The sequence below is a fragment of the Erpetoichthys calabaricus genome, chromosome 1 (assembly GCF_900747795.2).
Source record: "Erpetoichthys calabaricus chromosome 1, fErpCal1.3, whole genome shotgun sequence".
NCBI lineage: Eukaryota > Metazoa > Chordata > Cladistia > Polypteriformes > Polypteridae > Erpetoichthys > Erpetoichthys calabaricus.
In genome coordinates, this window is record NC_041394.2 from 349,564,864 (window position 1) to 349,591,295 (window position 26,432).

The 26,432-nt window shown below is 41.7% G+C and overlaps 2 pseudogenes; both read left to right on the forward strand.

The window, feature by feature from the left end:
• The window catches only part of LOC114668482 (zinc finger protein 420-like), a 77,727-nt pseudogene extending 51,579 nt beyond the window's left edge, over nt 1-26,148 (forward strand).
• Nucleotides 1-26,432, forward strand: part of LOC114642562 (gastrula zinc finger protein XlCGF57.1-like) — a 107,640-nt pseudogene that overhangs the window by 51,513 nt on the left and 29,695 nt on the right.

Here is a 26,432-nt window from a genome sequence, read left to right on the forward strand (position 1 = left end):
AGGATTCAATTTCATCTCTAACACAGGGGTGGGCAGATTCAGTCCTGGAGGGCCGCAGTGGTTGCAGGTTTTTGTTCCAACCCAGTTGCTTAATTAAAAACCAATCCTTGTCAATTATTTAATTTCATGGCTTGCTAGTGCTTTAATTCTGCCATGTCAGGTCATTCTCATATCCTAGATTTATTTTCCTTTCTAAGGATATCATCCAAATGATTTGAAGTCTAAAACAGATGAGTAATTCTCAGTGCTTCACTTTTTTCTCTTCACTTTCCTTCCAAGTATTTAATTAAACCAAATAGTGCATGATAAATACACACAGGTGTAAATGAAAACAAGCTAAATGGAGAAATGCTGGTCTCTTTTGTCATTTGCATCTTATTGCTAATAAGGAGCAATTAAAAACCAAGAATACATCTGTGTAAGACTAAAATAAGCAATAAGGGTTCAAAATCTTAACGAGCGAGACAATTAAAGTGAAGCTGAAGTGTTACTTGAGCAATAAGTGCTTCTTATTAAGCAATTGGGTTGGAGCAAAAACCTGCAGCCACTGCGGCCCTCCAGGACTGAATCTGCCCACCCCTGCTCTAACATACAGAAATAGTGCAATGCCCATTTTCGTAGTTGTATCTTTCTTTCTTCAAATGCTTGCCTAGCAGTTCTAAATACTGAGAGCCCCTGTGTGCTAACTTTGGCCTGGCCTGTACATGTGAGTAGATTTTTGTACATTAAATGTATATTCTGATTACACACTTCACTTCCACAATCAGCCTTTTCATAATTTGGAGTTGTCTTATTTTTTTTCTTTATGAAAAATTGCCCCCTGACCATTTCGCAACAAAGTCTGGAACATTTTTTTCCCCCTGTACCATTGCCCCTCTGTTTAAACTTACAAGTGTACACAGAACATCCATCCATTATCCAACCCGCTATATCCTAACTACAGGGTCACAGGGGTCTGCTGGAGCCAATCCCAGCCAACACAGGGCGCAAGGCAGGAAACAAACCACTGCAGGGTGCGCACACACACACCAAGCACACACTAGGAACAATTTAGGATTGCCAATGCACCTAACCTGCATGTCTTTGGACTGTGGGAGGAAACCCACGCAGACACGGGGAGAACAAGCACACTCCACGCAGGGAGGACCCGGGAAGCGAACCCAGGTCTCCTAACCACGAGGCAGCAGCGCTACCCACTGCGTGACCGTGCTGCCCTGTATACAGAACAGATTTTCAAAATGCTTCTCTGGTGCCTTAAAAAACGTTCTGCATCTGATCCTGTGCCGATTCACTCATAAACCTCAGATTCCTGATTTTTATTTTTTTTAATTGCTAAGACCTTCTCATTAAAGCAAAGGGAAAACCGCTGTCTTAATTCAAATTTTGCTTTTATTGTAACATATCCCCAATTTAAAAAGCTATAAAGTATGTAGTTGCTGGTTTGATACCTAATGCCTAAAGTGATGAGGTGTACTAATATTCTGGGCACCTTTATTAAAACATTGCTGCATCTGTCAAGTAGAGAGATTGTGTGTCCCCTGACTTGATACTGCGATGATCCTGTAAGCTACACACAATTTGATTTTTCAGGTTAAGTCCACAGGTTCTAACTGGCTTTTTATTCTGAGTACCGTGATATAAATTGTGCTGTGCCGCTGTGCATTGGGCAGATTCAGAATAATAAAACAAGTACGTCTTCTCCTGTTGCAGGCTGTGCTTTAATTTAATCTCCCCTTTCACTTCCCCTTTCTGATGTGTCAGTTGTTTTATTTTTAACAATCCTGAGGCCTTATGTGTTTAACAATTTCTCAACATAACTGCGACCACTGTTCTAGGACCCCAACATCACCAAATGTATAATCCCAGTGATGAAAACTGCTGATCCACAATTGTAAGTGATGGTTGTCTTCTGCCACTCGATTGAGCCTTCAGTCAACTCCCAAGTTTGTTTTAAACCCAAAAATTTTATTTGAAGAGTAGTGAATTACTGTCTTACTTGATTTAGACTTTAACTGAGAGGATGTTGTAAAATTCAATGCAAATGTCCTTAAATCTGAAAGTTGTAGTTTTGTCAGAATCAAATTCTGTTGTTTTTTTCCCCACAGGTAGAGACAGAAAAAGGTGTCATTTACTGTAAGGCCTAGATGGACCTGAAAAAGGAGGAATGTGAGGCCGACATGAATATTCTCGACAAAAGGACCCCACATGTTAAGGAGGAGGACTGTGAATGGGAGTGTGTCCAACCTAAACATGCGAGTCTGGGCCTTAAGGATGAGGAATGTGAACTGGGGTCAGTGGGCATCAAAGAAGAAACTGAAGAGACGTCTGTCAGCATTGAAGTACACAAATATAAAAGAACTGACAGTGTGAAGGAAGACAAACAAGATGGAGCAGTGACTGAGTTTGTCTCTTCTCAAAGCAGACACTGTCCATCACCAGAGTCTTCTATCAATGTGAAGTCTGAATCATTAGAGTCTGATGCAAAAAGGAATGAAGAAGTTTCATCTATTAGAACTCCAGAAGATCAGCCATCAACTTCAGGGAAATCCAGAAAAGGTAAGTTAAAAATAAAAGTGTGTGTAAGCCTTAGGGTCGGGGGTTATCAGCATCAAAGGGTGGTCTTGAGCTTATTGTGTGACACTTTGAAAGGGATTGAACTTGCTGTGTGTTTTAATGTGCTTCATGTATGTCGTTGGAAGATTTTTCAATTTTCTCTTGTTGCATTGTACTTGTACATTTTTGCCCTTGACAAAGAGTGCTGTTTAAAAATAGAACTCAAGAGAAAAAAAAAGTTTGTCAGTCCTTTGTAATTCTTTAGATTTCTGCATGAATTTGTCTTAACAAAATGATCGGCTCTTCAAGTAAGTGTAATAATACCAGAAAAACACAATAGTTAGTTAGGCTTTGTTGGATGAAAGTTTATTCTGTCCTGTTTAGTTCCCTTTCTGATTTCTCTTTTTTATTTATGCACCTTTGCTGAAGTTTTAGATTCTGTTTGGAGAATGTAATATGAAAAAAATATATATGTGTATGTGTGTATATATGTAATATATAATATATATAATGTGTGTGTACATATATAGTGAAACCTTGGATTGTGAGTAACTTGGTTTGCTAGTGTTTTGCTAGTCGAGCTAAAATTTGTAGTAAATTTTTACTTGATAAACGAGCGAGGTCTTGCAATATGAGTAGTACATAAACGCTTTGTCCACCGAGCATCACGTGGGGATTGTGGGTAATCGTCTCCTATCCTCGTTCTTAGTCGGCATGCCTCGCTCATATACAGTGGTGTGAAAAACTATTTGCCCCCTTCCTGATTTCTTATTCTTTTGCATGTTTGTCACACAAAATGTTTCTGATCATCAAACACATTTAACCATTAGTCAAATGTAACACAAGTAAACACAAAATGCAGTTTTTAAATGATGGTTTTTATTATTTAGGGAGAAAAAAAATCCAAACCCTGTGTGAAAAAGTAATTGCCCCCTTGTTAAAAAATAACCTAACTGTGGTGTATCACACCTGAGTTCAATTTCCGTAGCCACCCCCAGGCCTGATTACTGCCACACCTGTTTCAATCAAGAAATCACTTAAATAGGAGCTGCCTGACACAGAGAAGTAGACCAAAAGCACCTCAAAAGCTAGACATCATGCCAAGATCCAAAGAAATTCAGGAACAAATGAGAACAGAAGTAATTGAGATCTATCAGTCTGGTAAAGGTTATAAAGCCATTTCTAAAGCTTTGGGACCCCAGCGAACCACAGTGAGAGCCATTATCCACAAATGGCAAAAACATGGAACAGTGGTGAACCTTCCCAGGAGTGGCCGGCCGACCAAAATTACCCCAAGAGCACAGAGACGACTCATCCGAGAGGTCACAAAAGACCCCAGGACAATGTATAAAGAACTGCAGGCGTCACTTGCCTCAATTAAGGTCAGTGTTCACGACTCCACCATAAGAAAGAGACTGGGCAAAAACGGCCTGCATGGCAGATTTCCAAGACGCAAACCACTGTTAAGCAAAAAGAACATTAGGGCTCGTCTCAATTTTGCTAAGAAACATCTCAATGATTGCCAAGACTTTTGGGAAGATATCTTGTGGACTGATGAGTCAAAAGTTGAACTTTTTGGAAGGCAAATGTCCCGTTACATCTGGCGTAAAAGGAACACAGCATTTCAGAAAAAGAACATCATACCAACAGTAAAATATGGTGGTGGTAGTGTGATGGTCTGGGGTTGTTTTGCTGCTTCAGGACCTGGAAGGCTTGCTGTGATAGATGGAACCATGAATTCTACTGTCTACCAAAAAATCCTGAAGGAGAATGTCCGGCCATCTGTTCGTCAACTCAAGCTGAAGCGATCTTGGGTGCTGCAACAGGACAATGACCCAAAACACACCAGCAAATCCACCTCTGAATGGCTGAAGAAAAACAAAATGAAGACTTTGGAGTGGCCTAGTCAAAGTCCTGACCTGAATCCAATTGAGATGCTATGGCATGACCTTAAAAAGGCGGTTCATGTTAGAAAACCCTCAAATAAAGCTGAATTACAACAATTTTGCAAAGATGAGTGGGCCAAAATTCCTCCAGAGCGCTGTAAAAGACTCATTGCAAGTTATCGCAAACGCTTGATTGCAGTTATTGCTGCTAAGGGTGGCCCAACCAGTTATTAGGTTCAGGGGGGCAATTACTTTTTCACACAGGGCCATGTAGGTTTGGATTTTTTTTTCTCCCTAAATAATAAAAACCACCATTTACAAACTGCATTTTGTGTTTACTTATGTTATATTTGACTAATGGTTAAATGTGTTTGATTATCAGAAACATTTTGTGTGACAAACATGCAAAAGAATAAGAAATCAGGAAGGGGGCAAATAGTTTTTCACACCACTGTATATAGTCAACATCCGTATGAGCGTATACTGTTTACTATAGCATGGTGACCACGTGTGTGTGTTGTAACGTGCGAGTCCCTGTCATGCACCCCAAAACACGAGGCTGAGTCTCAGTATTTTAGCAAAATCAGTTTTATTCAGTGTAAAACAGTAACAGCAGTGTTATTTATTGTAGCGTGATCTGCCACTCTCCTATGCAGAGACACTGCAATCAGGCAGGGTCGTGACCAGGTTAGTGGCCAAGTAATGCTGTGCTCTTGTATTTATAATGTTCCTTACATCTACCATCGACAGCAGGCGCTTATAGCTTGACTGTGATCTTTTCTGTTTCTCTTTAACGGCGAACTGCTACAGTGCTGGGAGCCTGCGGTTGCTTGCTTCGGGATGCTGTTCCGCTTGTTGTCCCAATGAGGGGGGAATCCCAAAAGAGATTATAAACCTTGCAGTGTGTAAAGCATCTTTTAAAATTTTGTGTCCAAGTGTAGTGACTCTTCAGGCAAAAGCAACTGTCATTGGATAGCTTTCCTTGTTAAAGTCGCAAAAAAAGAAAAATATTCCAGTGAGCCAACAGATAGCAGGGATTCCGTTAGTTAGAGTGAAGATTTTGTATTCATCATTTTCATTTAAATATCTGTGGGTTGTGAAACGAATTATCTGAGTTTCCATTATTTCTTATGGGGAAATTTGCTTCCCCATCTGCTTTTTGCAGATGATGTTGTCCTGTTTGCTTCATCAGGCTCGATCTTCAGCTCTCTCTGGATCGGTTCGCAGCTGAGTGTGAAGCGGCTGGGATGGGAATCAGCACCTCCAAATCCGAGACCATGGTCCTCAGCCGGAAAAGGGTGGAGTGCCCTCTCAGGGTTGGGAGCGAGATCCTGCCTCAAGTGGAGGAGTTCAAGTATCTCGGGGTCTTGTTCATGAGTGAGGGAAGAATGGAGCGTGAGATCGACAGGCGGATCGGTGCGGCGTCCGCAGTGATGCAGCTCTGCATCTGTCTGTTGTGGTGAAAAAAGAGCTGAGCCATAAGGCAAAGCTCTCAATTTACCAGTCGATCTATGTTCCTACCCTCACCTATGGTCATGAGCTATGGGTAGTGACCGAAAGAACGAGATCGCGAATACAAGCAGCTGAAATGAGTTTTCTCCGCAGGGTGTCTGGGCTCTCCCTTAAAGATAGGGTGAGAAGCTCAGTCATCCGGGAGGGGCTCAGAGTAGAGCCGCTGCTCCTCCGCATCGAGAGGAGTCAGATGAGGTGGCTCGGGCATCTGATTAAGATGCCTCCTGGACGCCTCCCTGGTGAGGTGTTCCGGTCACGTCCAACCGGGAGGAGGCCCCGGGGAAGACCCAGGACACGCTGGAGGGACTATGTCTCCTGGCTGGCCTGGGAATGCCTTGGGATTCCCCCAGAAGAGCTAGAAGAAGTGGCCGGAGAGAGGGAAGTCTGGGCATCTCTGCTCAAGCTGCTGCCCCCGCGACCTGACCTCGGATAAGCGGAAGAAAATGGATGGATGGATGGATGGAAATTTGCTTTGATATGCAAGTGCTTTGGATTAAAAGCATGTTTTCGGAACAAATTATGCTCGCAAACCGAGGTTCCACTGTATGTGTATGTATATATGTATATGTTTGTTTGTTTGTATGTGTGTATGTAATATATATATATATATATATATATATATATATATATATATATATATATATATATATATATATATATATATATAAAATAGTGTGTGTGTATGTACTGTATATAATATACTACTCAACACAATTAAAGGACCACTTTTTAATGAGAGTATAGCATCAAGTCAGTAAAACTTGTGGGCTATTGATCTGGTCAGTTAAGTAGAAGAGGGGCTTGTTAATCAGTTTCAGCTGCTTTGGTGTTCATGAAATGAACAACAGATGACCTAGAGGGGCAGCAATGAGACGACCCCCAAAACAGGAATGGTTTTTCCCTTCTCATCTTTTCTGTTCTTCTGTTTTCTCACTAGTTTTGCATTTGGCTACGGTCAGTGTCACTACTGGTAGCATGAGGCGATACCTGGACCCTACAGAGGTGGCACAGGTAGTCCAACTTCTCCAGGGTGGCATATCATTACGTGCCACTGCCAGAAGGTTTGCTGTGTCTCCCAGTACAGTCTCAAGGGCATGGAGGAGATTCCAGGAGACAGGCAGTTACTCTAGGAGAGCTGGACAGGGCCGAAAAAGGTCCTTAACCCATTAACAGGACCGGTATCTGCTCCTTTGTATATATGTATGTATGTGTGTGTGTATCATTAGTTCAATTAATGATTTAAAATTAATAAAACGTGTAAGTGCAGGTATATTTACATATAAGTAGTGTTTAATTGCCAATATCAATTAACCTCCTTAGTGTTGCATTTTATTCCAAAACACATCCAAAAGGCATTGCATTTTTTTTGGCATGAAAAAATATATTTTTATTAAATCTCAAAAGTATAATAATGATAAAAATAATAAGATGAAATGAACAATAATAACAACAGTAATGATAATACTGCTAATGATGGCAAAACAGTATGTAATCTCAAAATGAGTCCTTTGCATGTTAAATCTTAATGCACGGTGAAAGAGACAATCCAACGTCACAGTCGTGACAATAATAGTGTGTTTCTTTTTGGATTTTCTTTCCAGGTTTATCAGTTTTTGAACACTGCAAAGGTACGAGTTGGATTCTGTTTTTTTTTTTTTTTTTTTTTTTTTCTGTTGGAGGTATTTAATCAATAAAATGTCTACGAATCAGATGCTCTGGATTGATCTGCCATGTGCCTGGTTGACCGCGTCTCTTTAGCAGTAGTGTGGACGGTGGATGTGCAACACTGATTTGTTGTACAAGCTGACATGTAAAGTTTGCATGATTTACAGTTTCGCCAGCTTCTTGTTTGTATGAGATACCAAATGCACTGTTCCAGCAGATGACAACATTTCTTTTTGTAGTATTTCTTTTGTTGCCTCCGCATAAGGGGATAAAAGTCATTTTTTGATCTGCACAATCTATGCTGCCCAACGTGCCATTGTAGTTGACCACAGCACAAAGCTTTGTAACCTGCTTGTTGCCTTTTGCCTGTCCAGTGACTGTAGATGCATTATGCACAGTGCTAAGAAGACAAATGTCTTTCATGCCCTTCCATTTCATGCACTGGCACTTTTGCCAAGCTACTAGCGCACCTCACTGTAATTTAGCTCTGCCAAAGTCTTCAGGCCTGCCATGACAGTTGGGATGCACTGTTCCATATGCGTCAGTCTTTTTTTGCAGGAAGATGTCAAATAGCTCTGGCGAAATATAAAAATTGTCCATGGTTACACAGTAACCTTGATCCAAGAGAGCATCTATGAAAGTCAGCACCGATGATGTAGCAACGCTGTACTGATTGTATTTCAGATCAAACATTGTCCCTTTCCCTGTGTATAGAACTGAATTCCGAATGTATCCCGTTTTAGATTCACAAGCTTTATGCCAAATCTTGCACTTTTTGATGTGATGTACTGTACCCATGATGGTCTGCCCTTATAAACCATGAGACTTTCCTCGATGCTGACATCACGCTCTGAAATTTTACTACAATGCTCTGGTATTTTGAATCCTGTAGAGAGTGTTAGCTCCCTTGTTGGAATAACTTCTTTTGTAATTACGGCATGTTGCATAACCCGAAACTATATAGATATGATATTAAAAGGCGATACCCCTCCCTTAGTGATACGGCAGTAAGAAATCACATAGGAGAAATAATGTAGCGTTCTTTAATAACAATTTACGCGGCATAACAGAATTGGAAGCCATGACAAGACCATCACCGAAGTGGGAGCCCATTGTATACAGTCTGCCATTTTCGTCACTGCGCTGGAAGGATATTCTGGATCGGATGATATTATCTCACATCCGTCCATCAGCTTCAAAGGTGTGCCAGGCAATGTTCCAAGGCTTTATACTCTTTCTCCATGTGCAGGCCCCCACTTAGGTAAATCATGCCATTCCAACCAAGGAAAAGAAGATCCAATGTCATGCTGACTCTGACACACAGAAAGAGTACAAGGCCCATTTCGCAGTTTGTCCTTAACTTCTCTCGTCTTTAAAAGCTTATGTAGCAGTTCTTATATGGCGAACTCCTGTGTGCTAAATCAGGCCTTGTGTTAGCTGCACATGTGAGTGAATTTATAAAATATTTTTTGTACAGAGCACAGTGACATATTAAACTTATATGCTTATTACATACATCTCCCAAATTTTCTTCATTTTGGGTGCTGGATGAGTATTCTCATCAAAGTCTTCATTGTTGGTAAAGTGCAGTGTAACAGTTGAGGCGTGGAGCCACCTCTTGAACCCTCAGGTACCACTCTGAACACGAGGTAAAAGTACAACAACTATTTATTTTGTTGTCACACAGTGCACAAAGCACCCTCCACTCCACACTCGTATACAATAAACTCTTCTCTATAAATCAACACAATCCTCCTCGCCCAGACACTTTGCCACCCTACCTCCCAGCTCAGCTCAGTGTACTGGGCTTCCCATAGTCCTTTTATATCCCCTGACCCGGAAGTGGTTCCTGGCACAACCCACAAGTCCGTTTCCTTCCGGGTCAGGGCAAACATTCCTCTTCTTCATCCCGGGAGCACGTCGTTTCCTCCAGTCACGTGACTGTGACGCACTCCCGGGTTATAGGGCACGTAAGGGCCCACTAGCCCCCCTACAGCGACTCCTGGTGGCTGTGTAACGACACTACAAAGTCCATGAGGCCCTGCTGGAACTCGGGGGCACGAATATGCTGTCCAGAGGGCTCCTCCTAGCGGCCTGGGGGTGAGGGCCGGACTGGGAAGCCGGCAATCCTCCACAGCAGATATTTCATAATTAGTGAAAACCTACACTTAGACATAATTTCTCTCATGAATGGCAGAACTGATTGATTGATTGATTCTCGGTTCTAATGCTTATGCAAGATGCATCTGTAAAGTTGCCCGAATAACGCTCAGGTCTAACGCTAAGGAGGCTACTTAATTGGGCGATTTCAGTTGTTATGATTTAAAAAGGCACACACAATTTTATGATAATAAATTACTTTGCCTGAACATACTACCTAATTAAAAGGAAAGTTTTCAGCACAGTTCCTTATATTTTCCAAACAATGGTCAATATTTGACAAATTCAGCCAGCGTATGTGAAGTTACAAGCATAACTGTGTGTGTGTGTTTTTTATATATATATATTATATATATATATATACCCATACCATATATACTCATGTATAAGTCGGGTCTTGAAACCCATAAAATCAGACCCCGGCTTATACACCCATTCAAAAATGTGACAGTTAATTTATTTCTTTACATCTTCTTGTTTCCTCCAATCTCACACGAGTTTCTCGGACACATCAAATTTTATTGCAGCAGTGCAGTTACCAATTTCTTTCACCACTTCAATGACTTTTAATTTAAAACCAGCTTCATATTCTCTTCTGATCGAATGCTCCATAGTAGATAAGGGATGCTCTTACGATAAAGGTGTGTGAGGGTGTGAGATACAAAAAACACAAATCAGTGCAAGCGTCACTTCGGAATAGCTCGGGACACGTAGGCACAATACATGGGGAAAAAAAAGAGACTGTGTGCTCCGTGGTTACTCTCTCATGTGGGCGTTAGCATATCATTATCTCTTGAACCAATAGCGTGAGTTTTCCGCATTCGACTTATATGACCGACATTATAAAATACCAGAAAGTATACGGTAAATCAATCCCTGACTTATACGCAGGAGAACTTAAATGCGAGTATAGACGGTATATGTATTGTGAAGCCCAAGGGCACATTCAGCCGTCCTAACTCCGACACAGACAGGCTGGACACAAGTTTTACCACACGGTTTATTTACATGTGGGCCGCTTCCTTCGCTCCCCACAGCACATTATCCACAACACCAAAAGCACAGCATATGGCACAGTCCTTTTCTCCTCCACTCCTTCTCGCAGGCTTGTCTTTCTTCCTCTCGACTTAGGCCCTTCGAGGTGTGGTGGCTGGGGCCTTTTATAGTACACACGCAAGTGGTGCAGGTGTTTCTTGACCTTCTTCCTGTCACACTTCCAGGTGTGGTGGAAGTGGTGCCACAAAAGACTCAGCTGTAGCTGCAGCAACCCCTGGTGGTGCCCATGGAACCCATCAGTGCTGCTCCAAATTACAACTCCTGGCATGCCCTGCAGGAATCCGTGGTGCTGTGGCAATCCAGGAGGGCTGCCCTCTTTTGTCTTGGGGAAGGTAATGTAGTAAACAGTTACACCCCCTCAACTCTTCCACCCGGTTGGCGTCCAGGCCATCCGTCACAGTGCCCTTCCCCCCCCGCTGAGCTCCATGGGGAGAGGTGTCCTGTCCCGTGAGTACTACCATTCTCCAGGAGGGGGAGTCTAAGTAGTCTGATCTATGGTTCCATCCTGAAATAAAATGACAAGAAATGTCCACCCATGGCCCAGACCAAAACACTCAAAACATCTTCTCTCCCCTCCTTGTATCTGCGCCCTGTGGAAATGAAAACATTGAGAAACATTCTGCCCCAATTCACAGCCATCTGAGGGCGGTTTGTCTCTCCACCCTCATGGAGGGCGATACTCCTCACGTGTTGCACCTAGACCTGTCCCCCTTTTCCCCTCCGAGTCTTCCTTCTATTCTTGGGCGTGGCTGCTGTCTGGATCCCTCTATGGCATGAAGAGAGACCCTGTGCTGTCTGCGCTCCCTTTGAATGACATGAGGCTGTTGCCGGTATTTGAGGCAGAGCGATTTGAGCACCGGCATCAGCAACCCAGCTCCTTTTACGTGCCTCTTCCGTTGCCGGGAGTAATGCACTTGCGCATTTCCTGCGCTGCTTCAATTGGGGGTGGTAAAGGTTCAGGGTGGAGAATCACTGATCCCGTCTCCTATGTCACAGCGGGAACCTGGCACACATCCTCCACCCTTATGCCTGCATCCAGGAGTACGGGGAGGCCCTTTTCCCATCTGCTTCGGCCCTTTGGTGTTGTAAAACCCCAGGTGATACTACTCCTCGCTCCTATATTCGGAATACAGTACACCCTGGTCTTCCTCAGCTGACTCGTTGCGAATCGGCGAGCTTCGGCCACAAATGCAGATCCGAGCATTCACCATCTAGAAAGTAGGTGTACAGGCCCAACACCTACCTTTTGGATCCTGTCCTCTGGAGCTTCCTTCTTCCCGGTAGCCGCTCTTCCTTGCACACCACTCCAGGAAACACCTGCAATGGCGAGTACCTGGCTATTTGCTGCCTTTGGACCTCACCTGGCCGTCTTCTTTCCCAAGAGTAAGAATGGTGTGTCCATGACCCTCTTCAATCGGTGTTGATGCATTTTAGTGTGCTGGTGCTGGCACAGTTGTATCGGGTTGGCAACAAAAAAAAATTTTTTTAAAGTGGGGCTCCTGCCTGCAGATGGCCATCAAGTTTCATCTGGGATGCCACTTTTGGACCACTGGAGTGCTAACAACCACCCTAACCTGACACAGACGGGCAGAAAAGTTCCAGACCAGCACACACATTTTCTTTACAGCTGGGAAGCGCTATTTTTCTGCTTCCCACAGCACAGTACATAAAGCACAGCACACTTCTCTCTTACTTCTCTTCCTTCCTTCCTTTGTCTTTCTGCCTCTATTCCTCCAGGCAAGCTTCGTCTTTGTCCACCTCCTCCAAGCTCTGACTCTCCGAATGGAATGAGGCGGCTTCTTTTAAGCAGGGCCAGGGAGCTTTCCAGGAGGTCCATTAATCAGACCTGGAATCACTCCCAGGTGTAACAAAAGCCTCAAGTAGTGCTCTGCAACTCCTGGTGGGAGGAGTATATATATATTTGTGTCTGCAAGTCGGCAAACATCTACCATGCCCTCTCAGTTGCGAGGAGCAGATCATAGAATGTTGTATAGTTTACTGTCAAATAATGCAAAGAGTACGAGACACATGTTTCGCCCTAATTTGGGCTCATCAGGCGTACACATTCCACTGCATCCCCTCTCGGGCAGACCAACCAAATACGTTACCTGGTAGGTAACCACCCATACAATCAAATCGTGTTTCAGACTATGAATGCTATGAATGTAATTACTTTGACCTCCAGGCTGTCAAATAAATGAACCGCACGTCATGGCGCAGCGTAAAGGGGCTTCTGATGCTGACGTCCGAGGTTTGATCCCTGCGAGGGGGTGCAGTGGAGTGTGTACGCCTGATGAGCCCAAATTAGGGCGAAACATGTGTCTCGTACTCTTTGCATTATTTGACAGTAAAACTAATATACTGTAACATATATTTATATATGTGTATGTATGTACAGTGATCCCCCACCTATCGCGGACGTTCCAGACCTATCAGCGATAGGTGAAAAGCCGCAATATAGAAAGATCATATAAATAAACATTTTTTTTATAGTTTAAGCCTTAAAATACCCCTCCCACACACTTTAAACACATGTAAACTTATTAAAACACACTTTGTAAACACATATGATATGTGGATGTTGGGCAAAGGATATGAGTAATATCTCTCTATTACAAAAAAGATCTTGGCAGGGAGACCAGGGAAACAATACTTGATCTTCTCAGAAGACAATTTGACATCCCGCGAGAGACATTTTAACGTCCCGCAAGACAAGGCAGTGAGACAGAAGGACAGCTGCTATACAGGCTTTTAAATGATTGATGCGCAGAGCAACAAGCAGAACAGGCATCTTGACTGAAGCAGCACAAAGCCAGTAGCTGATCCGTCCACTTCTGCTTAGTATGCGTTCAGCTCCCCCCTTTCACCACACGAGCAGGAGAGACGTGAAGTGGCAGGAGCGTAGCGCGCCTCCGGGGGCAGTTGAGCGAAGCGATCGAGACCAGATCATCTCGGAGAGACACTTTGACGACATGCAAGACTAGACATTACAACCTTAGGAAGCAAAACCCATGAGACAGTGACTTTTGCACGTCACACGCTACTTACAATTTAAAACAATTTCACTGACATCTAACCTAACAGTTGTTGGAATGCTTTTGGCAGACACACTTCAGGTGCTCCCAGCTCTTAAAACAACGACAAGCAGAACACGCAGCTTGCCAACAGCAGCTGCAGCAAGACAGCAGATTATCCGAGCACTTCTCCTTAGCGTGCGTTCACGGTCCTTGAGGCTGATCCTAATTAGCTGTGAATGACCAAATCTCACTGAGAATGTACAGGTGGTGAACCAGCTGAGGGGGAGGAAAGGCAGCAAGGATCTGTGGTATCCTGGGTGAACTTCTCCAGGCTGGTGGTAAGGCAAGCAATCTTTGCTTCCATTTGGGACACTGGCATCATCCCAACTGACTGGAAAACGGGACTTATCGTCCCTATCTGTAAAGGCAAGGGTGATTGCAGCAACTGCAGGGGGATAACACTGATCTTGGTGCCATGTGAGGTCCTTGCTAGGGTCGTCCTCAATAGGATCCATGACCACTTGCTCACCTACCAGCGACCAGGAACAGTCTGGTTTTACACCTAAGAAGTCTACCATCGACCACATCCTGGCACTATGGGTTCTCATTGAACTCAAACGCAAATATTGGCAGAGTTTCTTTGCAGCCTTTGTTGATTTTTGCAATGCGTTCAACTCAGTTGATTGAGCTGCCCTGTGGGACATCCTGAGGGAGCCCCTCGAGGTTGCTGGATATCATGGCTGGCCTGTACACTGGTACTGTGAGTGCTGTGCAGAGTGGAGGCAGGACCTCTGCGTTTTTCCCAGTTGATTCTGGGGTTTGTCAGGGATGTGTTCTTGCTCCTACTCAGTTCAATGCTTGTATGGACTGGGGTGTTGGGCAAGGTCGTGGGGTCCAGCGGCTGTGGGGCATCTGTTGGTGAAGAAAGATTCACAGATCTTGACTTTGCTGATGATGCTGTGGTCTTCGCGGAGTCGATGGAGGCTCTGATCGGGGCGCACGAAAGACTGAATGAGGAGTCTGAGTGTCTGGGCTTGCGAGTGTCCTGATAAAAACCAAGATCCAGGCCTTTAATGACTTCTTGGGCACAGCCATCAGCAATTTGTCTGTTTGCGGAGAGAGTGTTGAACTTGTCGAGAGGTTTACTTACCTTGGCAGTGACATTCATGTCTCTGGTGACTCTTCCTGTGAAGTCAGTAGACGGATTGGGAGAGCATGGGGGGTCATGAGGTCGCTGGAAAGGGGTGTGTGGCACTCCCAATATCTCTGCAAAAGGACGAAGCTCCAAGTCTTTAGAATCCTGTTGCTTCCTGTCTTGCTATATGGTTGTGAGACATGGATGCTATCCAGTGACCTGAGACAAGGACTGGACTCCTTTGGTACTGTGTCTCTCCAGAAAATCCTTGGGTACCGCTGGTTTGACTTTGTGTTGCTCATGGAGTCCTGAATGAGGCACATTACCTGCATTGCGAGGGAGCATCAGGTACAGCACTACGGCCATGTGGTGTGTTCCCCGAGGGTGATCCGGCTCGTAAGATTCTCATTGTTGGGGACCCGTGTGGCTGGACCAGGCCAAGGGGTCGCCCACGTAAAACCTGGCTGCGGCAGATAGAGGGTCATCTCTGGAGGGTGGGACTGGACCGCGTGTATGCCTGGGTGGGGGGGTTGCAAACTAGGATCACGAGTTGTTTCATTGTGTGGTGGGTGTGGCAACACACAGTACCAGTGCATGCTCCCTAACTTGACTTGATGGACTACATTTAGCAGTATGCCGCATTCATTGAATGACAAGTGGGTGGTCAGAATGCAGATGAACACCTGAGGAAACTGAAAAATCACTTATAATTGTTACTGTTATAATTGTTACTGCTTCGGAGAGTGTTTTAAGTCATAAAAGTCTTTGTTTATATACAGTCAGCTGTGCAATTGTATTCCCAAAAATGAAAATACATAATGACACATTATATGATGCTCTGGAATGCATAACAAGGACAAGTGCTTTTTGATTATGATTACAAAGGAGGTTCAAGATTAAGTTCCCTCTTGAATCCTGGCCCCTGACAGCATCATTTAATATAATTCAGACTAGTAGGCTGCCTTTTTGTTATAGGATTTTTCTTTCTTCCAGCCTACCAAACTGCTTTTATGCAACAGTACATATGTAGATTGACACCACCAGTGACCAATGGAGAAGATAACTAAGGGTTGGTGTTTTCTGGAGTTTTATTCCACAATGTTATTCTGACTAGAACACATCCATCCCTGTTGATTGCTGATCCAAGTCCAGACATGCAGTCACTGAAAAAGTGGAATTTGGGCTTAAAATTGGTCACTTTGATTGGCCAATTCAAAGGTGTTATTTTCACACAATGTTGGGGGAAATTAGTTGCTATGTAATTAGAAATGGTTTTTACCATAGAGTTTATTAAAAGTATAAAATTAATTAAAAAATACATATTAAAATTAAATATAAAATATTTTTAAAATTAATATTAAAAATATACTCATCATGAACTACCTAAATTATCCTAACATGTGCATGTATGAAATTCATTTACTGGCATTGTCTGTCAAGTAACAGGAAAACGGACAGTATGCTACTGGAAATAAACAATAGAAATAAAACTGAACCTGTTTTGAACCTTTTTTTTTTTGTAAAACCTGAGTTATTTGTATGGAATGTTATTTGATTTTAATAAACTCAATAAAATTTAAAAAAAAAATATATAAAATTCAAGCATTATTAAAACAGTGTCACATAAACTACCAAAAACAAAGCCAATTCAGGAGGTTTTCATCTACACAAATTCTTTTGAAACAATACACATTTCATTCCAGGTTTGTCACACAAATCTCTTTGTCACGATTGTGACACTGGTGTCTGAATGGTTTATTTTTGCACGGATGACACATTAGCTGTTTAATAACATTTATGAAAAGCATTATTTTATGGACTGGTCAAAGTAATTCACATTTCCAATGTCTCCTGATACATTCATTTTCCAGTGTACTCCTCCTTTTTCAGACTTGGTTCCAATTTTAAGGCTACTTTCGTGAAATCAAACGTTTCCATTTAAGACCACGATCTCAGACTTCCTTTCAAATAGCCTGCGTTGTGGTGTTTTCAAGTTACGTCACAGAACTGATCAGACTTTGCTGCTGCTCATGCCTGCATATTAATTTAGAATTAGTCGTTAAACTGACTGGAACCATACAAATTAGTCGTAACTGGAGAGGCAAATGCATTCATCATCGTCCCATTCAAATACATAATATGTCCTTTTAGTTGTACTAATCAACATTATTTTAGTTTATAAAAAAGTAAAAAGACAGATACAAATTTAGTGCTGGCTGATTCGTTTGGATGAATTAAGTATATCATATCATTTAGCCTTGCTGCTTGCTTGTCTTTCAGACTGTGCACTTCTATTTGCACTGTATGTATGAAATGGAGAGATTATCCTTATGCGTTGCAATATTAACAAATGTCTAGCCAATGTTAAAATTATGAAACACTAACCAAATATACTTTATTTTTTTGAACAATGCATTGATGACATGTGTGAGGTTGCTATCCCATCCAAAGCTGGGTCCAGGTTTGTAGCCACTGCAGCAATGATAGGCAGCGACTCCCGGTAATCCTGAACTGCATATGCTGCTATGAAAATGGATGTGTATTCATAATGCCCAGAAAATAAATGAGAAACTCTTCGTTTATTGTGGCTCTGTATGTGCTGTATTAAAAAAATAAATTATCTCCGCATTCACTTAGCTAATTCTGTAAAGGCACAAAAGTGCCAATAATGAAAGCCTTCTCTGCCTTGAAAGTCCAGGGGTGTTCCCCCTACTTTAATAAGGTAAACCATGCAGGACTTTTAAGTGATGGAGGGATAACTACAACTCCTCTTCAAAATTCAAGCCTTGGGATGTAAACATAGGAGAACTAGGAGACTTTGACCACTGCTCATTTCGCTCGCCAAACCCTTTGCTTGCGCTACACACTGGCACAGTTCGGCCGCTCACGTATTGGGATGAGGATGTACAATTTAAACAGATTATTTTCATGGGAATTGTTACATATGCATAATAGAACTAACTATTTTACATTACAGAGAGTAACCCTGCACAACAATTTTGTTTTTTTTTGAAAAGTTGGTTTTAGTGCATCACGTAGGAACTCTGAGAAATAGACATTTATGTGTTTACTGACAATAACGTATTTAGTCACGTTTATGTTTCACATAAGCTATTAAATTCAACAGAATTCCAAGTGTTTTGCTCCTGGTTTTCTTTTGTATTCAATGTCAGGTGCATCATGATAGATTCCAGCTGCCGTGGTATTGTTTCTCCATCGTAGCAATGTCCTGGTGAAACCTTTCACCGTGTTCGTCACTGACAGCACCGAGATTTGCGGGGAAGAAGTCCAAGTGTGAGTGGAGGAAATGAATCTTGAGTGACATGTTGCACTTCATTGTCTTGTATGCTTTGAGAAGTTTGTCTACTAGCTGAATGTAGTTTGGGTCTCTGTAATTGCCCAGAAAATTGTCAGCAACGTCTTTGAAGGCTTTCCAGGCAATTTTTTCCGGCCCAACTAACAGATCTTCAAACACCTTGTCACTCATAACATGTCTGATCTGGGGCCAACAAAAATGCCCTCTTTGATTTTGGCATCAATTATTTTTGGGAACATCTGTCTTAAATAACGAAAACCTTCGCCTTCCTTGTTCAGTGCATCCACAAAATTCTTCATGAGTCCCAGTTTTATGTGAAGAGGAGGCAAAAATATCTTTGCCAGGTCAACAAGCGATTCATGTGCCACATTTTTCTATCCTGGAACTAACATTTTATGGAGTGGTCAGTTCTGTTGAGAATAGTGCGACTCTTTAGCACGGCTGTCCCATTCACAGATTAAACAACAGTACTTTGTACAGCTGAGCTGCAGTCCTAGTAACAGAGCAACAACTTTAAGATCTCCACAGATATTCCAGTTGTACCTGCTATACTGGACGTGCTTCAGCAGCACTTCCATATTCTCGTACGTTTCTTTCATGTGTGCAGCATAGCCAACAGGTACTGAAGGATAAACATTGCCATTGTGTAGCAGAACAGCTTTCAGACTTAACACTGACAAATCAATGAAGAGACGCCACTCTTCTGTGTTATGATCACAACCCAAGGGCGAGAACAATCCTTTAATGTCACAACAGAAACAGAGACTGTTGACTTGTGAAAAAAAATTTGGTTATATCATGATGTTGGCCTCGAAACACAGAAATTTTCATACCTGGTGACAGCAAACACCATTCCTGCAGTCTCGAACCCAGCAGCTCGGCTTTTGCTTTTGACAGACCCAAATCTCTGACCAAATCGTTCAATTCGGACTGTGTTATCAGATGTGGATCACCTGATGAGCACGGTTCAAAATCCGGGTCAATGTCACTGTCGGTACCCTGCATTGCAGTTTGTTCATCTGGTTCGTCTAAGGTCCAATCCTCTGGTGGTTTTGGAGTTGGAAGACTGTCATCATGTGGCATGGGTCTCATTGCTGAAGGCAGATTAGGATATTCAATTGACTTCTTGTTTTTGGCAGAGAAAACAGAGACATTAGTCAAACAGGAGTAACAGTCTGTCGCATGGTCTTTCTGTTCTCGCCATATCATTGGAACAGCCACCTTTATAGCATGTTGAGACAGCGTCAAGCTTGTTCAGACCTCCCCAGGATGTCATCTTCCACAGAACAGCTTCCAACCTGGCCTGATTCCATGCCTGGACGTGCCCCATAATGCCCAATGCCAGGCTGCACAAACCGTTGTTGATGAGTCATTTACAGGAGCGAAAATGTTTGGATACAAATATAAGAAAAAATCATGACAAAACTGAAGATTTCTCTGAAACAGTATGTGATAGGTAAATCTTGATGTGATATTCGTGATCAGCACCCAAACATCTATAAGAAACACCAAACAGTTTTTGTGCAGTGACCATATTTAAAAATATTAAAATTTAATAATTTACATTCAAGAGAGAGAGGAGAGGAATGAAGGTCAGTAGGAAGAAGACAGAATACATGTGTGAAAATGAGAGGGAGGTCAGTGGAATGGTGAGGAGTCAGGGAGTTGAGGTGGTGAAGGTGGAGGAGTTTAAATACTTGGGATCAACAGTACAGAGTAATGGAGATTGTGGAAGAGAGGTGAAAAAGAGTGCAGGTAGGGTGGAGTTGGTGAAGAAGAGTGTCAGGAGTGATTTGTGACAGACGGGTATCAGCAAGAGTGAAAGGGAAGGTCTACAGGACGGTAGCGAGACCAGCTGTGTTATTTGGGTTGGAGACGGTTGTTGTTGCGATTTCATTTTGTTTGGCTTTGATATTAATACCCAAAAACTTTTTAAACTGACACATTAATTGTAAAACTTAACTAAAAACAATATTTGGAATTAAACTTTTTGTCAATATCACATTGAATTGTGATTCTGTCTTTGGACTTTCATTGTGACAACGCCACATATAGCTGCCCATGAGTGAGTTTTATTTCTTTCTCTCTATTAAATAAAACAACTTTTTCGAATGTTTGTCCCTGTAATTTGTTAATTGTCTTTGCAAAAGCTCTTCTAACAGGAAACTGTTAACGTTTTAATATGAATGGCATATCAAGATCTCCTTTGGTGTCTAATGTTATCTGTGGAAGATGTACAACGTTACCTTTCTTGGATACATCCTTCTTTCTACAGTAATTCGGCCGGTGGAAGACCGGACGGTGTTAATGGTTGTAGATATTCTTTGTGATATTGTAAGTTGTTGTTTTCTTCTTCCCCACCATCACCACCAACTGCTTCAGTAGAGTTTATTGATACTCATTTAAAAAATTTGCTGTTTAACCGATCAACATCCATCCATCCATCCATTTTCCAACCCGCTGAATCCGAACACAGGGTCATGGGGGTCTGCTGGAGCCAATCCCAGCCAACACAGGGCACAAGGCAGGAACCAATCCTGGGCAGGGTGCCAACCCACCGCAGGACACACACAAACACACCAAGCACACACTAGGGCCAATTTAGAATCGCCAATCCACCTAACCTGCATGTCTTTGGACTGTGGGAGGAAACCGGAGCGCCCGGAGGAAACCCACGCAGACACGGGGAGAACATGCAAACTCCACGCAGGGAGCGCCCGGGAAGCGAAACCGGGTCCCCAGGTCTCCCAACTGCGAGGCAGCAGCGCTACCCACTGTCCCACCGTGCCGCCCACCGATCAACATTTTTGGTGTTATTTCGTTTGACTTCATCGTTTCTCGGGGCTAGATTTGCCCAGCGTACTCATTTTTACTGTTGATAACCCTTTGTGATGAAGTTCTTCAATAAGATTTGGACATAATATGTCTTCTTTAATTGGGAACTTAAAGTGAGTAAAACGTTAAAATTTATAAGAGCTGAGAGAGCAGGAACTGTGTCTGTCAACAGCCTTCACACGAATGAGAGGTGAGATTACCACATGCGTGGTTGAATATGGTTGAGAGGAGGGCATGACTAGAAAAGGTGGCCAAGGTCTCAACTCGCAGGATTTGAAAAAATCTTCCAAAAAGTCTCATCTCAGGATTTTTTTTATCATAATAATAAAGAGAAATGTTTTACTTCTTTAAGATATCTGCTGATCTTCTACAGCTTACTAAACTCTTAACACTGATTCACAAACATAAGAACTTCTAACCAAGACATTTATTAAGTATGCTGATAAGGGTGAAATGTAATGCTGTCATGTAAAGTAATGTGAGATTTCAGTTTTTGATTTGTGATAAAATTTGCATACCTTTCTGATAATATGTATGCACGTAGATATGGGGTATTGAGTATAGATTGATAGGGGAAAAATGGCAAATATATCCATTTAAAATGAAATCTACAACACAGAGAATTGTGCAGAAAGTGAAGGGGTTGCAATACTTTATGAAATCACTGGGTGTGTGCTTTGCATGTGAGGGTGACAAGACTTCACAATGAGGGGTTAAGTATACTTGTAAAATACTTCAAGTATTGTTATTGTGTACAATTAATCAGTATATTTGTTAGATTTTTCAGACTGAAAAATATTAAACTACTATTCAAATGCATCATATATGGGTCAGAATTTTCAGCTATATGTTTTTGCCCACTCCTTGTTGTGCTTACCCATAAGGCAGTTTGTGCTCATCGTTAATGAATGGAATGTAGCAATTCAATCCATTTGCTCTTCGATAAGCAGATATGGAAGAGGGGGAATAAAGACAAGCTTCACGGATGGGCATGCAGTGCTGAATATTTTATAATGTATAGGGTAGTTAATATCACAGCTCTTGACATTTACAAATACAAGTTATGCCATAGAGAAATGGATTAATCCTACAGCCCTACTGCTGACCAGGTTACCCATTGAAAACTAGTCTGAGATGAGGTATTGACATAAAACAATCCATGAATGGCCCTCTCAGCTCAATTACAGAGACCCTTGCTAATAGCAGGAATATAGTGCCTCATGCCTCGATCCAGTTTGGGGCATAGTGATCACTGACGAGTGCATGGTGGCCAGGTAGCCCACGCAGACTGTCAACCGTAATATGATAAAACGCATTGAGCCACTCTGCAAGATCACCAGATGAAGGATGAAAGTTGATTGAAGTGACAGTTGAATATGATCAAGAGTTAAAATGGATCCATGTCTACTTGACCTTGGTGGTGAAAACTGGCCTCTGACCAATAGAATATTGCTTCTCTAATATGGGATATGAAGTAGAGATTATGGAGGATATTGAAAATCCAGGCAAGGAGTAATAGGGGTGTGGGTACTGAGCAGACCTCGGCTGAGTTCCTTACAGTGTGAGTTTCTTCCACAGGATTAGAAAGTCAACTTAATGAGAATTCAACTTCCATACAGGAGAACCTTCATCATTATTTGTGTGTGTGCACATGAACCAAACAACTCTTCAGAGCTTTTTAAGAGATTTGGAATTCAGTGCTGAGAGTACCACCTACTAGTTGTGTAGATGAACTGGGAGACTTCAACAGTCCTCTGATGAAAAACCTATGTACATGGAGCGGCAAGAATAGGAGGAAGGAAATGTGTGGTTTCTGCTGAAGTGGTGAATTGTTATTTGAGTTCTGTTCTAGTTAAAGATTACCTTAACACGATATTTGATTACAAGGTTTGTTATGAGCATACCTGGTACCAGCATACCTTGGGACAAAGGTCAGTGATTGGCTGTGGTTGCATTGTCTATTCTGTATCCAAATGTCGTCTTCTCTGAGGCCAAATGTTCTGGACATTTGGATAAAGAGAAGTGCTGAGGTGTCAAGTGATCACCTCTTGGTGCTGAGCTAACTTGGGTGGATGACCCAAATATTCAGAATGAGTTCAACTCCAGATGACCTCCTTCTGTATCGTGGCTAACACTACACATCCATTAATTCTAACTATTTTTAATGTTAACCTTAAAAGAGAGTATTATTGTCTCCGGTGTGTCACACAGCTAGCCATGCCTTTTTCCCACTCCCCATCCAGAGCAGACACAAATAACCGTACTAATCCAATGTCTCGCATCTCCAGATTTTTCTCTCAGTGCTCATTAACACTTTGCTAATTCCTTGGTTTTGCTTTGCTGATTGAAGTAAGTCATTTTGACATGTTTTGAAGTCAAATTGGTTTGGTGTGGAGAATTGTCAGAACAGATACAGATCATTAAAGGTGCATTTCACATGTTTGGCATAGTGCTCAGTTATATAAATGAAACCGAAAATTATCAATTTTCATGTCTGTTAATAAAATAAAAACAAGATATAATTGTAAATAATATGCTAAGAGTATAATGACAAAATGATGATGCAGTTCTCTAATGTAGTTAAATAAATGTGACCAGTAGTCTTATCAATTGGGTCTCTCGCACAAAGTATCTCTTTAGTTTACTTATTTCATCTTCTTCTGTCCAATGATTGTGCTCATGTACTGAGTCATTGTAATAGAGAAAGGAACATTATTAAATTAAATGGCTTTGCTTTTGTAATCTACATTTTACAGTTGCTTATGGTTATGAACTGTTGTTCATAATTTAATCCGGCATTTAATGTTGTAACGTAAAGAATAAAAATGTATTTATTTTTTTTCTTTTAAACTTCATACAGGAGATAAACATCAGTGTGGTTCTGAATGTGGCAAACAGTTGAAATCTACAGGAAATCTTCAGGTACACCAAAGAGTTCACTCAGGAGAAAAGCCTTATTGCTGTTCTGAATGTGGCAAGAAGTTTTCGCTTAAGAAGAATCTTCAGATCCACCAAAGAATTCACACAGGAAAAAAGTCTTACTGCTGTTCTGAATGTGGCAATAGTTTTTCAAAAAAGCGCAGTCTTCTCAGACACCAAACCATTCACAAAAGAGAGAAGCCTTATTGCTGTTCTGAATGTGGCAAGCGGTTTCAAAACAGGAGTTTACTTCATAGACACCAAATAATTCACACAGGAGAGAAACCTTACTGCTGTTCTGAATGTGGCAAGCATTTTTCACTAAAATGGAATCTTCAGATCCACCAAAGAATTCACACGGGAGAGAAGCCTTATTGCTGTTCTGATTGTGGCAAACAGTATTCAAAAAAGACCAGTCTTCATGTCCACCAAAAAAAAATTCACACAGGAGAGAAGCCTTACTGCTGTTTTGAATGCGGCAAGCGATTTGTAAAAAGGAATTTACTTCATAGACACCAAAGAATTCACACAGGAGAGAAACCTTATTGCTGTTTTGAATGTGGTGAGAAGTTTTTGCACAAATGGGATCTTCAGAGCCACCAAAGCATTCACATGGGAGAAAAGCCTTATTGTTGTTCTGAATGTGGCAAGCAGTTTTCACGAAAGAGTAATCTTCTTAGACACCACAGAATTCACACAGGAGTGAAGCCTTATTGCTGTTCTAAATGTGACAAATGCTTTTCAGAAAAGCGCAGTCTTCTGAGACACCAAACAATTCACACAGGAGAGAATCGTCATTGCTGTTCTGCATGTGGCAAGAAGTTTTTGAAAAAGAACGATCTTCAGAGCCACCAAAGTATTCACAAAAGACAGAATGCTTATTGCTGTTCTGAAACTGACAAGAAGTTTTTGAAAAAGAACGATGTTCAGAGCCATCAAAAGATTCACAAAAGAGAGAAGCCTTATTGCTGTTCTGAATGTGGTAAGCAGTTTCCAAACAGGAGTTTACTTCATAGACACCAAATAATTCACACAGGAGAGAAACCTTATTGCTGTTTTGAATGTGGCAAGCATTTTTCGCTAAAATGGAATCTTCAGATCCACCAAAGAATTCACACGGGAGAGAAACCTTACTGCTGTTCTGAATGTGGCAAACAATATTCAAAAAAGATCAATCTTCACAGCCACCAAAGAATTCACACAGGAGAGAAACCTTAATTTTGTTATTAACGTGGCAGACATGTTTTACAATAATGGGATCTTCAGATTCACCAAAGTATTCACAGGGGAGGAAGGCCTTATTGCTGTTCTAAATGTGGCAACTGCTTTCTAAACAGGCATTTACTTCATAGACTCCGAAGAATTCATACATGAGAGAAACCTTAATGTTGTTATTAATGTGGCAAGCCTTTTTCGCTAAAATGGAATCTTCAGATCCATCATAGAATTCACACGGGAGAGAAACCTTACTGCTGTTTTGAATGTGTAAAGTGGTTTTAACAAAAGAACCATTTTTGACCAACTGAAAACTTATTGTAAAGGAGTAAACTTCAGAATATATAAGAAAACCTGACACAGTCCAGTGTTAAAGTGAAGAGGAGACCAAGTACTGCTAGTTCTATACAGCTGGTCATGATCTCTCAACTGAAGTGCATCCTGGGACAGCTTATGCAAAACTGCAGTGCAGAAATGTAATTTTGATTTCCAAATTTAATAACTGATGCATATTTAGGATACTTAACTGGAGTAATTAAAAAAAGAAAACAAATTAGTGTAGAGAAATTGGAATGCCTCCAAACAACAGCAAAAGGCGAAATTATTCAGGAAAGGGAGCCAGCATTTATATCAAATGAAAGCATTACTAGAGAATTGCATTTTAAAAAGATATTTACATATCAGAGAATCTGAAATTAACACCCACATGTGAACAGAGACAACCAGAGAAATATTTGCCAGAAGTGGAATGTCCAAAGAAGTAAGCGATTCTCAAACAGCACAATGCTAACAGTAAAGCGAGGAGGAGGAGTTGAGAAAGGAAGGGATGGATGGACAGCAGAGTGACGGTGACAACAAAGCTTTACACTTAAAAGAAAATTGCCTAAATAAAATGCATACGAGAAGATCACTCCAGTGGATAAAGAAGAGGGGCAGTGAGAATTAGAAAAATCAACAGGAAAAACAGCATACAGTCACACAGACAGAAAAAAGTGAACCAGCAAAGGAGAATACTGCACCAGAAGAAGTGACACGATCATGACAGGACAAAGTCATTCAGGAAATTAAACAAGAACCTGTGGACTTAACAGAGAGGTGTAGGGAAATCAATAAGATGAGACAAGTGAACAAGAATAACAAATCGTCTTACTGGATAGAGGTGG